The sequence below is a fragment of the Aplidium turbinatum genome, chromosome 10 (assembly GCF_918807975.1).
Source record: "Aplidium turbinatum chromosome 10, kaAplTurb1.1, whole genome shotgun sequence".
Classification (NCBI taxonomy): domain Eukaryota; kingdom Metazoa; phylum Chordata; class Ascidiacea; order Aplousobranchia; family Polyclinidae; genus Aplidium; species Aplidium turbinatum.
The window spans coordinates 5,500,848-5,514,549 of record NC_137481.1 but is presented as its reverse complement, the minus strand read 5'-3'; positions in this window follow the sequence as shown (position 1 = coordinate 5,514,549).

The following is a 13,702-nucleotide window of genomic DNA, read 5'->3' as shown; positions in this document are numbered from 1 at the left end:
ACTTCACATTAGGACTTAAGCATGTGATTGTGAAGTAAATTTCCAAGGATAAATTGAAAACACAGTGGATATTTCTGTACACAAAAATTAAGTAATGCCACTTTGTACTACACTAAAACTCATTTATGCAAGAAGGCCTCATAGTTAAACACGGAATGGCCCGTTTCGATGAGTCCGATCCCTTAACGGGGGATTTTTTCAATTTTTTTTTTAAATTATCGGGTACCGTAGCCTAATTATAATTGCCGTTTTAGGGTTAGGGGTTAGAGGTTAGGAACTCACCGAATCGGACTCACCGAATCGAACTCACCGAATAGTAGCAGACCCAGTTAAACAGCCCCAGTGTATTATTTTATTGAGTTATGCCAGAATGTACTGTGAGTAAGAGGCACTTCATTGGTAAAAAGTAGTATGTGAGGTGAAATAAGCATGAATCTACCTTTTTTGCATCTTTTTTGAATAAAACCCCAAAAAAAACGTATTTTAAAAAAAAACATGCGGATTGGGCTTTTTAAAAAAAACCCGGGTTTTTCTCAACCCTGATCTAGTTCATCAAAGGCCGCATCGGCTATGATACTGTAATAGAGTGTGGTAGTTACAGCTTAATCAAAATAGGCTAAAAAAAACTTATATATATATATCCTAAACAGCCATAATAAGGGAAACCTTTTACAAAAGCCTATATGCATTACAATTGTAACCATGTGTACTTGTATATATGTATACAGCATTACAGCAAGCTTATTAAAACGAAGTCTATTATACTTACTACCGGTACTGTATTACTGCAATTTGTTTCTTATTGTCGCAATTATATAGCCATGTTTGTAAACGTGTAATTTTTGTACATTATAGAATGCAGAAAAACAAAAAGTTACAATTTTTGCTTTGTTAGATTTAGATGATGGTCAGCAAAACAATTGGCAAGGAGTCTTAGTGACTTTGTAGACAAAGTACAAAAAAGCTGATTGGATTGAAATGTTACCGTACCTTAAGTTTTCAAATATCAAGGTAGTAATTCTTACCCAATATAACTCAAGAAATATAACATGGAAAAGACATGCAGTAGGCTAGGCTACAATAACCTAGCCTTAGTTTACGGTATTCCAAGAAATTGACATGCAATCAGGCTAACATAGCATGTAGTTGGTTGGTTTTTGGCTGGCCTCTGGTAATTAACTTATTCTTGGTAGTTTCACATAGGCTACTTGTAGAGGTTTTGATGCAGGGCTGGTAACCGAGATTGATTGAGTAGGCCTAAAGTTTCAGATTGTTGAAATGTTGTCGCTGAGAAATTATTCTTTTCACTAGGTGCTACTGAATGGAAACCGGTCTTGAAATGCATTGCTCAAGTGCACACCCCGAAAGCTGAACCAGCACCACATGATCTTGAGTCGAGCACTTATCCACTGAGCTAACGAGGCGGACATATCTGAATTTATCTTTTAAGCCTCACCATAGCATTTTACAAAACCGAAAATTTAATACAGCAGTAAGAAACTTAATTCATAATAATGTAAACAAAAATAACAAATAAAATATGCCGAGATATTTTTTAAAAAGCTTTTAGTTCATGAAGTATGTAAGCTATTCCTACCCAGGGCACTATCCTAGTCAAGCCTACACTAGACCGCTTCAAAAACAGCCCAAAAAATTTTTTTTCAGAAACTTTCCAGTCTTACCTCCCAAAAGTTTCCATTTACTATAAAAACACCTTGTGTGAAATATTTTTTTTAAATATTAATGTTTAGGGGTTCCCCTGCCCCCGAAATTTAGATGTTTTTTACGAAAAATATCAAATTTCAGATAGCTGTATTTCATAAACTTTTCATGCAAACATATAAGTGTTGGAGTTCATTTTCATCAGCATGGTGAGTAGGGGTGTTCAATTTCGATTATTTGAATATTCGAAATTCAATTTATTTTCGATTTCCGATTTCGAATATCACAACTATTCACCACACTGCAAAATGTGATTTTATTGAAAGAAACGCCATGAAAATTCGCTAGAAAACACGAAAAACCGCCATAAAAATTTGCGAAAAAAGAACACAAAATAACGTCTACAGCTTCAGGCCCATGTTGGTGTTTAAGAACACAAGCTGATCGACATGGTCACCCGTCAGACGGGATCTCAGCTCCGTGACGGTCAGGCCAGCTTTTGAAAATGATTGCTCCGCTGGAGCCGAGGTCGCTGGGATCACAAACACCTTCTAGGCTAGCTTTTTCAGCAGCGGTAGCTCGCCTTCGTTTGCTTTCCACCAGGAAAGCGGATCAGCTTGCCCAGGAGCAAGCTTCTGCTTCATAAAATAGGAAATCTCGTTTAAGATTGAGCTGATTTCATCATCATCACTGTCATAGGCGTAGAGTTTTAGAAACTACCAGGGCTGCAGTTATGTCAGAATATCACATGCATAAACATCAAATACGGTATATACTCGAGTATAGGTCGAGATTTTCGCAAGTGATTTTCAGCTTAAAAAACAGGTTCGACTTATACACGAGACAAGCTGTTGTCTCCAGCTCGGCAGCTTTCAAAATTAACGCATTTTTGCTGCGGCAAAATCCTTGCCGACGTAGATTACGGACTGTGAAATGGCGTCGGCCAAAGAAAAGTTTTGAATACGTTTATTTGCAGTGATTCAAACTTAATGATTTCTTGTCAATTCTAAATTTTATACACCTGTTACACTTTATACACTTGTTAACCGATCAATTTTTTATCTTTGCGTGCAGGATATAATCGTTCTTATTAGGTAACATTCCATGATCATTGAAGTCGATGTCAAACCTTAGCGGCTGCATAAAACAATGGCGTTTGGTTGTCTAGGTGATAATGGCGGTAAGAGACGTCGTTAATGCAAGCAATATCTGCGACCAAGACCATTAAACACCTTTTCTTTTATCGGTTTTCGATTTAATTCTCACACATTGCAAACTATCTTTGCTTCAAGAACATCGTGGGGAGTCATAATAGCACATTTTGCTGGCCTAGTTTTGTTTGAGTTCACCCTGACAGCAAAATCCGTCTGCAGCCGTTGAATCAATGTAAAAATGGTGGATTTTGCTGTCTGGGCAGTGGGCAACCACTCAAGTCAGAAGTATAGATGTACCGATACCAATATTTTGGCCGATACCGATCCCGATATCACTTTTTTAGGCCGATACCGATACCGATATTTTGGCCGATACTTTGGTGTTACAAAAAGAAGCAATTTTGGTATTTGCAAGGAAATATATCAAATGCTAAGTTTTACCTTATTTGCACAAAACTATTAAAAAAAACTTTGGATTGGCATAATTTATTAAAGATTCAAGAATCCAATCTCAACCACATTGTTGTGTCATAATAGTAGGTTTTAGTAATAAAAGGCCACCGTAATTGAGGATTGGGGTATAAGAGAAGAAACATTACATCATAATTGGGGTTTCTGAAAAATTAATAAAATGTTTGCGCAAACTCTCCAAATAAGGCTATCATAATTGATAATAAGATGTAAAATGTAAACCAAGTGATTTGTGTAGTCGTACAAAAACTACTCGACAAGTAATGTGCAACCTAAGGGCGCTTGTCGTGTGGTTGAAAAGCTTTTGCCATGCCAAGACTACCCAGGTAGCAAAAATGCACAATTCTGCATCGCTCCCACCCCGCCAAACGCTCAAAAAACCTGTGCAACTCGGCTGCCCCCAGCAAGCCGGCTCCACCAGTCGGCATTTCAACTTGCATTCTTAGCCGCAACAAAATCACCAAGCCCAAACAATGTCACAGCAGAATAAGTAGGCCCAAAAAGAAAGCAATGGGGCCACAAATCCTCACCAAACCAATCAAAATGGTCCCGTTGCGCCCAAGATGACAACCTCATTGCAAAGAAAGGAGCGTCCCCCCCGGCCACCAGCACAAGGCTGAGCACTCACCAGCACAGCGAGCTGCCGCGACCCGCCAACCACAACGGTGCAGCTTCCACACTAGCCATTTCAATTCTTGTCGATGTCAATTCTTGCTACAAAACGGCTGCCGAGAAACATATAGTTGATTGGATGGTCTAAATGGCTAGTGTGAAAGCCACACTATTATGGCCAGCGAATCGCAACAGCCCGCCGCACCAGTAAGCACCCAGCCCCGTGCCGACAGCAGGGAAGGACACTTCCCCCCACAATGAGGCCGCCATCCCAAGCGCAACAAGACCACTTATTGATTAGTTCAGTGAGGATTCGCAGTCCCACCGCCCCCACCCCGAGCCCACCCAATCCGCCACGACATTGTTCAAGCCTGGTGAGTCCACCACAACGAAAGGCGGAAACCAAATCACAAACTGACAGAACCAGCCCACCAAAAATAACCAAGCCACACGGGTCCCTCAAACGTTCAGCAATGCAAAAACGATGCAAAACTACACATTCCCGCCACCTGGGTACTGGGTAGTCTTGGCCTGTTTTATCCTCTGCTGAGAGTAAAAAAGAAACACAAATGATAAACATTGAAGAAATTGAGTCTCCTTCACAACTTAAGAATCGAACAACGCAAAACTGCTGAAACAAAACGTTTTGTTTGAGTGAAAGAATCACTGTAAGCAAACAATGCCAAAAGGTGCGCCCATGAAGTCATGGGAGTGTGAGGTATCAAAAATTTGATCAGGTTGTTATTTTTCTACTTCAATGTGATGACGTTAGTTACTACTTTAAAAAATCTATATCTTTGCTTTTGCAGAAAATCCGCAGAAACGCCTTTTTTTACACGTTTAGTATCGGCCACAGTATCGGCCAAATTTTGCCGATATCGATGCCGATACTCAAAAAATGGCCGATATCACCGATACCGATGTATCGGTACATCTCTAGTCAGAAGTAACAGTTTTTCCTTTGCACTAGTTTGACTATTGAGTCTTTTTCGCCCGAGATGAATAATTGCTGGCGCTGGCGGACATTAGCTCATTTTTACTTTGATTTAATGTCTGCCAGTGTTGAATGTTCATGTGTTAATGAGAGGATTTCGATTTTTGTGCCTCTGATAACAAAACAATGCGTTCTGTTAAATCATACTTGATCTCACACCGGGAAGACCTCGTTGAAAATAGCGCGTTTGGATTAAGTTACTCTACGCTCTTCTTTAAAATTTCCTCAACGTATGTCAATACCGATAACAGCAGGGGGTGCGCCGCACCCCTGCACCCCCTTACTCTACGCCAGTGATCACTGTTGTTGGAGTCTTTCGTCTGGACCCTGCCCATGGAAAAGAGTTCCGTCAAAGTGGTCTGGCGTCTTCGCTCATCGCCTGATGGTGTCGCCTGTGTTGGCTCAATGTCGGGGCTATCGGAATCGGAAGAACTGACACCTCCCGTTGGCTGCACGCGCGTGGAAGACAACGACGTTGCGTACGACTTTCCTCAATGTACGCGTGCATGACTGGCCGTTAGACCCGCGAGAGCGTGTGATAGTCACGTGATCGACGATGCGCATGCATCGAAGTTTTTTTTCGCTTGCAAAATGCGACAAGACAGATTTCATGTCACTCGCGTTACTTTCAACTGCGTTCAGCCGAAAGGGCGGCTATAATTTCGAATATGTCTGATACGAAAACGAATTTCGAATATCACCTTAACCGAAATTGAACACCCCTAATGGTGAGCACTATAAGTAGAGAAAGTCAAACAAGACAAAATTTGTATTAAAATATTTTCGATTATTAAATTTATTTCGTAATATAGAACTCTTTTTGCTGGGTTAAAGTTCTTTCGCAGGACATTGCAAAGGGTGAACGGAGATACTTTGACTTTAAAAGGATTTCATGAGATGAGGAATTGATGTGCATTGAACGTGCCTCTGCTTTTTTATAGGTCTTAGCCCAATTTTGTATGACTATTTTCAATTAGGCTAAGTTTGAGGCTTCTTGTGGAAAGAGCTCTTCATTTTACTCCGCAAATCTCAAGAAATGTTTCATGCTATTAATGCGATTATAAATCGTATTTTCCCACATGTCCTTGTCTATGACGATAAGTTCCAGGGTGACGATAGGTTCCAGGGTGCCGACATCAAACGTGATGCCATGGGCACTCCTGAAGGTATTGGTGACATCATGCAATACCTTCATGATGGAGGTGCCCTTATTGCTGCCACAACTTGAACCCTCCATGAATATTTTAAAGTCATTCAGGATATTTTGGTCGAATGAAGCTTTCCCTGTTACTTGTCTGTACTCGGCCGATTTGTTAACCAGTTTGTGATACCGCTGCAGGTGTTGGGAAACCCACCCGAACGGTTTGCCACATATCGGACACAGGCGCCTCCTCTTATGAGGGTCAGCAATATTATGTGATTTTGTCAAATGCTGCGCTATGTTTGTTGTAATTTTACGATGACATAAGGTAGCATGTAATCTTTGCCTCCTCCCTCACGTCCTTTACAAACTCTGCAAACGTTTTCATCCGCTTGGTTGGGGATTTGCCGGTTTTTGTTTAAATTAATTTAAATTATTTTAAATTTAAATTATTTCATAAAATTGGAATTGAAAGTCATTAAACATTTAGTCAAAACCTCACAGTCGATATAAAAAATCTTTCCAATTCCTTTCTCTTTGAGGAACACGCAACAAGCTGGTTAGGTATTTGATTACGTTCTGATTACGTTCAGATTCGCTGATATTATCTCTTTTGTTTGTTCTTCTTTCTTCCTTCTTTTATAGGGTACCGGTACCCAAGAAGATGGACCAGCTTCATCATCGGAGGCTGATTCTTCAGCAGTTGAACTGAGCGTCCTCTAGAATAGCCACTGCCTGAGATTCATCAGCTACTTCATGCGCTATTCGACGCCGCTTGCTTTCATTTTGAAACGCAGAGAAACATCTTCTTTGCTTTTGCAGAATAGTTGCATCAAGTTTGCCCATACATCCACGACGTCCCTTTTACCGCTGGGCCAAGAAAAAAGCTGTATCTTCTTCAATTGTCATCATGCTTAAAGCATTAGCATGAGCATTATCAAAAAAGTCCTTGAAAGATTCTTTAAATTCTTCCTCAAGTCTTACTTGAGTAACTGCATCCCTCTTTTTGTGTTTCTGCAAACCTTGCCACCTGCGAAACAGTTTTTCTAGCTTTGTAGCTTCTATCTATGATCATGCATAATTAGCTGCATCATATGGACTATTGGACTTTTATAGAGTTATTTAATAGCCTATTTCTGTGTTAGTGACAGTGGCCACAAAATATAGACTAATAATAATTAAGAAATTATCAAAAATACCGTAACCATTTCCAGTGCTTCCACTTTTACAAAACTAGATTACCACTTGTATTACCACATTTGTCCTCAGATTGCCACATTTTTTACTGTGATTTTCTTCCCGATTTTAACCGTATTTTGACTTATTTTTACATTAACAAAGTGGCTATTTTTACCCACTTGTTACCATGGTTACAATCAGGTGTTGCCAGAGTTAGGATTAAAGTTAGGAAGGGTTAAGGTAAGGGTTAGACTTAGGAATAAGGTTAGGGTTTTGATCTTTACCCAGAACTAAAAAAAATTCCAAAATGCAAGTTTTTGTTTTCAACAGCTTTAAACTTTTCTCAAATTAAGACAGAATTCCTTATCTGGCAACGCTATTATTTGGCTATATTTACACTATACAGTGTAAAATAAGGTCTAAAACAACTACTCAATTTATTAACAGTACCGGTTAATCGGTTATTAACAGTTATTAAAACGTCCGAAATAAGTAAGCAAAGTACCGTACTGTACTTGACACCGCAGCTAGAATCTGAAAGACATCTTGACTATGAATATGATCACATGGTCACCCTACGTTCAAAGTTAAAAGTTAGGACGCATTCCAAAATCAAACCGAAAACAGCAGAACATGCTATTATACGTAGTTTTTTTGCATATCTGTTCGATTTCGGAAGACAACAGTTTAAATGCTCTTATTTATTGATAGTATTTTATGTTAAATTTTCAAAATTTATAATTTCCACATTTTGGCAACATTTCCACACAAAATTTCCATATTACCACTAAATTACCACAAATTTTTCATTACCACATTTTTCCACAAGCATGATGAAAATTCCACAATTGTGGTAATTACCACCAAAGTGGAAGCGCTGACCATTTCTTAAAAAATTGTGATAAAATTTATAAAATCGAATATTGAAAAAGTAGATATTTTGAACTGTTACTCTGTTCCAACCAACAGTTCTCACCATGCTGATGAAAATGGACTCCAACAATATGTTTGCATGAAAAGTTTTTGAGATACAGCTATCTGAAATTTGACATTTTTTGTTAAAAAAGCCAAAATTTCGGGGGGGCAGGGGAACCCCTAAACTTTAATATTTTTAAAAATTATTTCACACAAGGTGTTTTTGTAGCAAATAGAAACTTTTGGGGGAGTAAGACTTAAAAATTTCAAAAGTCGTTTTTTTTAAGCGGTCTAGCCTACACACATTTACCTAAGCGCTCATGTGACTATGCTTCAATTTACCCAAACTTTCTCTTCAATGCACAACTCACGTTACTCAAATCTTACGTTATTTTTCTTGTACTTCAGAGCTTGACAACCTCAATCCCTCAATGAAAACTCTTGAACTTGAAGCATTGACAATTCGCCTTTGATTTGATCCACAAAATGACGATTTGCAGTTCGCACAATGAACCTAAAAATACTATCATAGTTTTATTGTTTTTCGTAAGTGAAAGGGGACTCAAATTTCGTGCTTTTTTAAACTTTGCAGAGATCACTAAGTAGCCTATCTTTTTCGAAATCTAGTTTATTGTTCATCTTCTTTAGGCTGTAAATTTTTGCCATTAAACTTCACTAATTTTTATGTATCATTATGTAACCACTCAGCACCTTCGTTTAAATGACATTCGATTTCAATCCTTTGTTTCTACTTGACATCAACTTCAGCAAATCTCATTCCGAGTTCGGTGAGATCTTAAACAACTTCGTTGTAGTTAAAAAGTTGTTTATGAAAAATTAGTGGTCCGTGGCCCAAAAAATTTCACAAATAGTGGTTCGTGGCCCAAAAAAGTTTAGGAAACCCTGCACTACGCTGTACAAACTTTCAAAAATTAAATTGTTAAAATTTTTCTGTGGCTGTGAATAAAAAAAATTTGAAATGGTAGGCTAACTTAAATTTTAAATAAAACTTTTACCCTGATCCAATTTTAATTTGATGACTTTGGTTAATGGTTACATACAAAGAGAGTATCTTGATTTGTTGAATGAATTTTTTAAATGCTTCAAATTTCACGAACATTTAGCCTATTTGAAATGTTGGTACCGGTAGTCCATTTTCCTTGCCATTTCACATTGACGTTAGCAAAGCACCAAACCGATATTGACATGAAACTGCTTGAACTCCATGTTAACGCAAGTAGGGAGAAGAAGAACCAGTGTAGCCTATATCATATGACATTGATTTTTAACAATTAGCTCATTTTTCTTTGCCTGTAAGCTGTAATTATCTCCGCTAGTATTCATACATCCATTTTTTCACTGTGTTTTATAAATAATTAAGCATGAGCGTAAAAGGAAGCACACAAACAATTGCATCAAGCCCGTAGCCAGCCGGAGGCTAGGGGGGCCTCGCCCCCCCTGAAAAAAATATTGCCCCCTGGCAAAATCCAAACATTCTCGAGCAACAGCTACAATTATAATGATTTTACCCATCTTTCCCGTTGCAGAGCTCCAACCTAGGCCCAATTAACTACAATTGTTTTTGTTTAGTTAACAACTAAGATGATTAAACAATTTCGCCCCCCCTACCCCCTCCTTTGGCAACCTCAACATGTTCAATTCAACCAAGGCCAACACGTGTTAGGTTGGTAGAAAAATTGTCAGAAACTGTGCAAAATGAAAATTTTTTGGGAAAGAATGATAACCTAACAAAGAGGGAATGGTTCTCCAGCAGGCCTACAAACCGGTACAAATTAGGCTATTTGATATCAGCTGTCGCTATTCTCGGCAGGGCCTCTGAGAAAAGTTTTCACTAAGGGTACGAAGAGTCCTTCCAGGCCCCCCTCTCATTCCGGGCCCCTTTGTTTTGGGCAAAAAGTGTGATGTTTGCTTAGGCATAGGCTATTGCACACCACGCAACATTTTACTGCAGAATTGGACATCTGTGCGCAATAACAGTAGCATATCAGGCTGCAATAAAACTATTATTTTGTGTTGTGCATATCATGTGATCTGTCCCTCGCCAATTTGTGTATCCTGCATTGAATTCGTGTGTCAGTTGTTGATGGTGCTGTTGAGAGGTGTCGCTTGTAGCCTGCATATTTAATGTAAAATTTTTAAATTCATTTTTTTATATCTCTTAGATGTAGCCTAGCTTATAATTATTTCTGAAGAGGACACTAGGGGAAGGTTTGGTTAGTTGAGCCGGGTAACGGTTGATCCATCCGGTTTTATCGCAACGTCGTGCATGATTAGTCAACCATTTCATAACGAAAATATGGAAAAACTTGAAGTCCATCAGCACATGTAGTTTTAGGGATTTTCTACAAGCAGAAAAATTGTGAAGCAGTTAAAAGTAAAATGGTAGGTAAAAGTAGTTTTGAGAAAAATAAGAAATGTGTTATTTTTTCCTACGATGTTTCATCGTTGTCTTAATGGAAATACTGGGATAGGTGAGGGTAACTTACTCTTTGTTTTAGTAGTTCTCGTTGCTTGATTAGCCAGTTGGTTCTTGGCAATTTTTCATGAATTTTGAAAATGGCGGCGATGTTAACAGTTGAGCCACTTGCAATGTTCACGGTTGAGCCATGCCTTTATCATAAGGAATGTAGTTTATGAGCCGATGGTCCTTACGTACTGCCCTAATTTTGTTGTACCGTACTGTAATTGATGCGTAGAACTGGTGTCCTAGCCGGGGGCGGTCCACTGCCCCCCTTAAACTTCCATAAGAGTATTTTTTTCTGTAATGCGCCAGTTTGAGGGTAGCCTAATTTTTTTAGCACTCCCCCCCTTATATTTTTCTCGATAGCAACGCCACTTGTTGCTAATGTTCGTTTTCTTCACAAACCTCGCGAAATCGTTTCAGAAAGATAAAAGCACCTTCGTGCAAAGTTTCCTATTCAATGATTCTCAGTGTTTTCAGAAATATAAATTTCTGTTCGTTCAGTGTTCACTGTTCTTTCATTTTAAGACACAATACACAGTTTAAACTTTTTTTTTATTGTTTATTTGCAAGATGTTCAAGAGAAGAGTTTATTGTGTTTGATGCAGATTGAGCTCTGTTTTGGGATATCTTTTGGAAGTGAAATAATGGTGGATCAACCGTGAACAACGGGTGGCTCAACCGTGAAATTTAGGGTATCATTTGAGCCGGCTAAATTTCAATTTTAAAATGCCGATAAATGATATAAATCGGGGTCAGTCGCAAACACAAACATGTTCACAAGAACCGCATAAGACTGAAATTTATCATGATGGATTCGGATTTTTGGTAAAGTTTGTCGTTAAATTTTTATTGCAGAAAAATCGATTTCTGGCTCAACTAACTAGACCTTCCCTATGTGGTGTTAAAAACGTTGGATTTAGTATTTTTTTCATGTTTTTTTTTTGTGTGTTTATAATGTTAAACTGTGTTAAATCCGTTAACGTTACTGAGTTTTATATGTATCTGGTACAAGCCAAGTTCTCTACGAAGGCTCAAACATAACATCTTGTTAAAACATAAACAAGTTAATCATCTGACCAATCCTAACCTTTCTTCATTAACTTTTGCATTCACCACATGCCCAGCACTAGCAGAGGTGAACGAGAGAAGACACTTTTTTGACTCCGGCTCCGGTCCTGCTCCGAAAGTATTCTCTGGCTCCTGCTCTGACTTCGAAATTCGTATTGAAGTGAAATAATCGTGAAACTACCTTTGTCAAATAGTTTTTAAAAAACACACAAAAAATAACACCCGGGCTTTTTATCCGGTTTTTTTTTCAAACCTGCTTTTGCTACGCTTTTGCTACTAACGTTACGCCTCATCCCGACTCCAGCGCAGAATTAAATATGCCGGAGTGAAAGTCTGGAACTCCTTACCAACGAGCTTGCGTAAATTGTCATTTTATTCTTTTAAAAAACAACACAAATATTCACTCATCGCCAAATATTAGCACGATTAATTTTGTATAACCTTTATGCCACCGATAGACTACTAAATATATTTCTCTGTGACCATCTTCTAACACCTTGTCTCAATTTTCGTTATTGAATTATACTTATCGCAATTTTAGAACTTCTATTAGAATCTGGGGTATCTGCTTGACTCGAAGACCCATGGTCTCTTCGCAGATTCCCGTTGCTGGAAATTCCTTTTTTATTGCTGTATTTATTGTATTATATTTACCTACAACGAAATAAAATCAATCAATCAATCAATCACTATGCCCCCCTCCCCGGACAGGAGAATAATTAACTTTTATGATTTAATTTAGGGTGCTTTAAACAGAACATTTTTGCACTTTGTTACGGCCAATCTCTATACAAATCAAACGTCATATAAAAACCGTTCAGGTCTACTGAATCTTAGCGTATTACGTCATTAAATTTTTCCTAAAAATGAGCCAAAATTGCACCATCGTTCGTAAGACTTGTATCAAACCTGTTTAAACATGAAACATGGCATCACCACCTTTGAACACCTGTTTTAATTGCGTGACAATGTCTTTCACTATTACGTCACAGTACTGCGTACGTGAGTTTGAGATATTGATATCTATTCTGGTCATTCATTTTAAAATTGTTGCTTGAAGAGGTTGGTCGCATGTTTAACTGGTTTTCTTAGTGCTTGTCAGCTGGACGAAAATTTCCGTCTTTTATCCAAGTAATCTGTTCTGTAGTGACAAGTTTTAGTGGTGTACGGCGTTGCATCCCATTTTCGACAGCCAGGTGGCTAATTTTACAGAAATACAAATTTGAATAGACGTTTCAAAGGAGTGTTTCTTTTTCGGTCATTACATGCAGACGAACGGATTCGGGAATCTTATGTTACAATTTTCCCACGAAGAGATTATGGGTTACCGCTGTGACCACACTTAAAGCATTAAATTACCACTTTGGGCCCCTAATTTTCTCACAAAGCACTCGATTACCTTTCTGGGCCCTTTTGCTACATTACGGGCCCCCCAGGACTAAATAATAACAACTTTTATGCTTGAAATCAGTCGTTTAGGATGGTTTTAACCAAACATTTTTGCACGTAAATTATAAAACCACAATTTTGGGCCCCCTAACAAACACAGGCCTGGGCACTCAAGGGTACGCCGTACCCTCCGTACCCCCCTCCTATAGGCGTTGATTCTCGGTACCATACCTAATTCTAAGGGTCAGTGATAACCAATTTGTGCAGTGATAAACCAAATTTGTGCAGTGATAAATCGCAAAATATGCAGTGGTAAAGCAAGTGGTTTTTGAAGACAACGCATACAAAATATAAACCCGTAATCTTTTAAGCAGTGTTTATTTTTTCTCTTCAATCCAATCAGTGTAAATAAATTTTGTTTCTAGTTTTCTGATCTGTGAAGTGTTCAACCTTGCAGCAGATATTGCTACATTTGGATCTAGCACTGCCATTTGTGAGTGTGGATTCTCAGTGTTAACAAGGGTTGACGCTCCCACTAGACGGAGCATGTTACAACCAAGACAGGCAAACTTGGTGCTTATGGCCTTTGAACATTCTGTACGGTATCGAATTCTATCGATTTAGACTTGTTT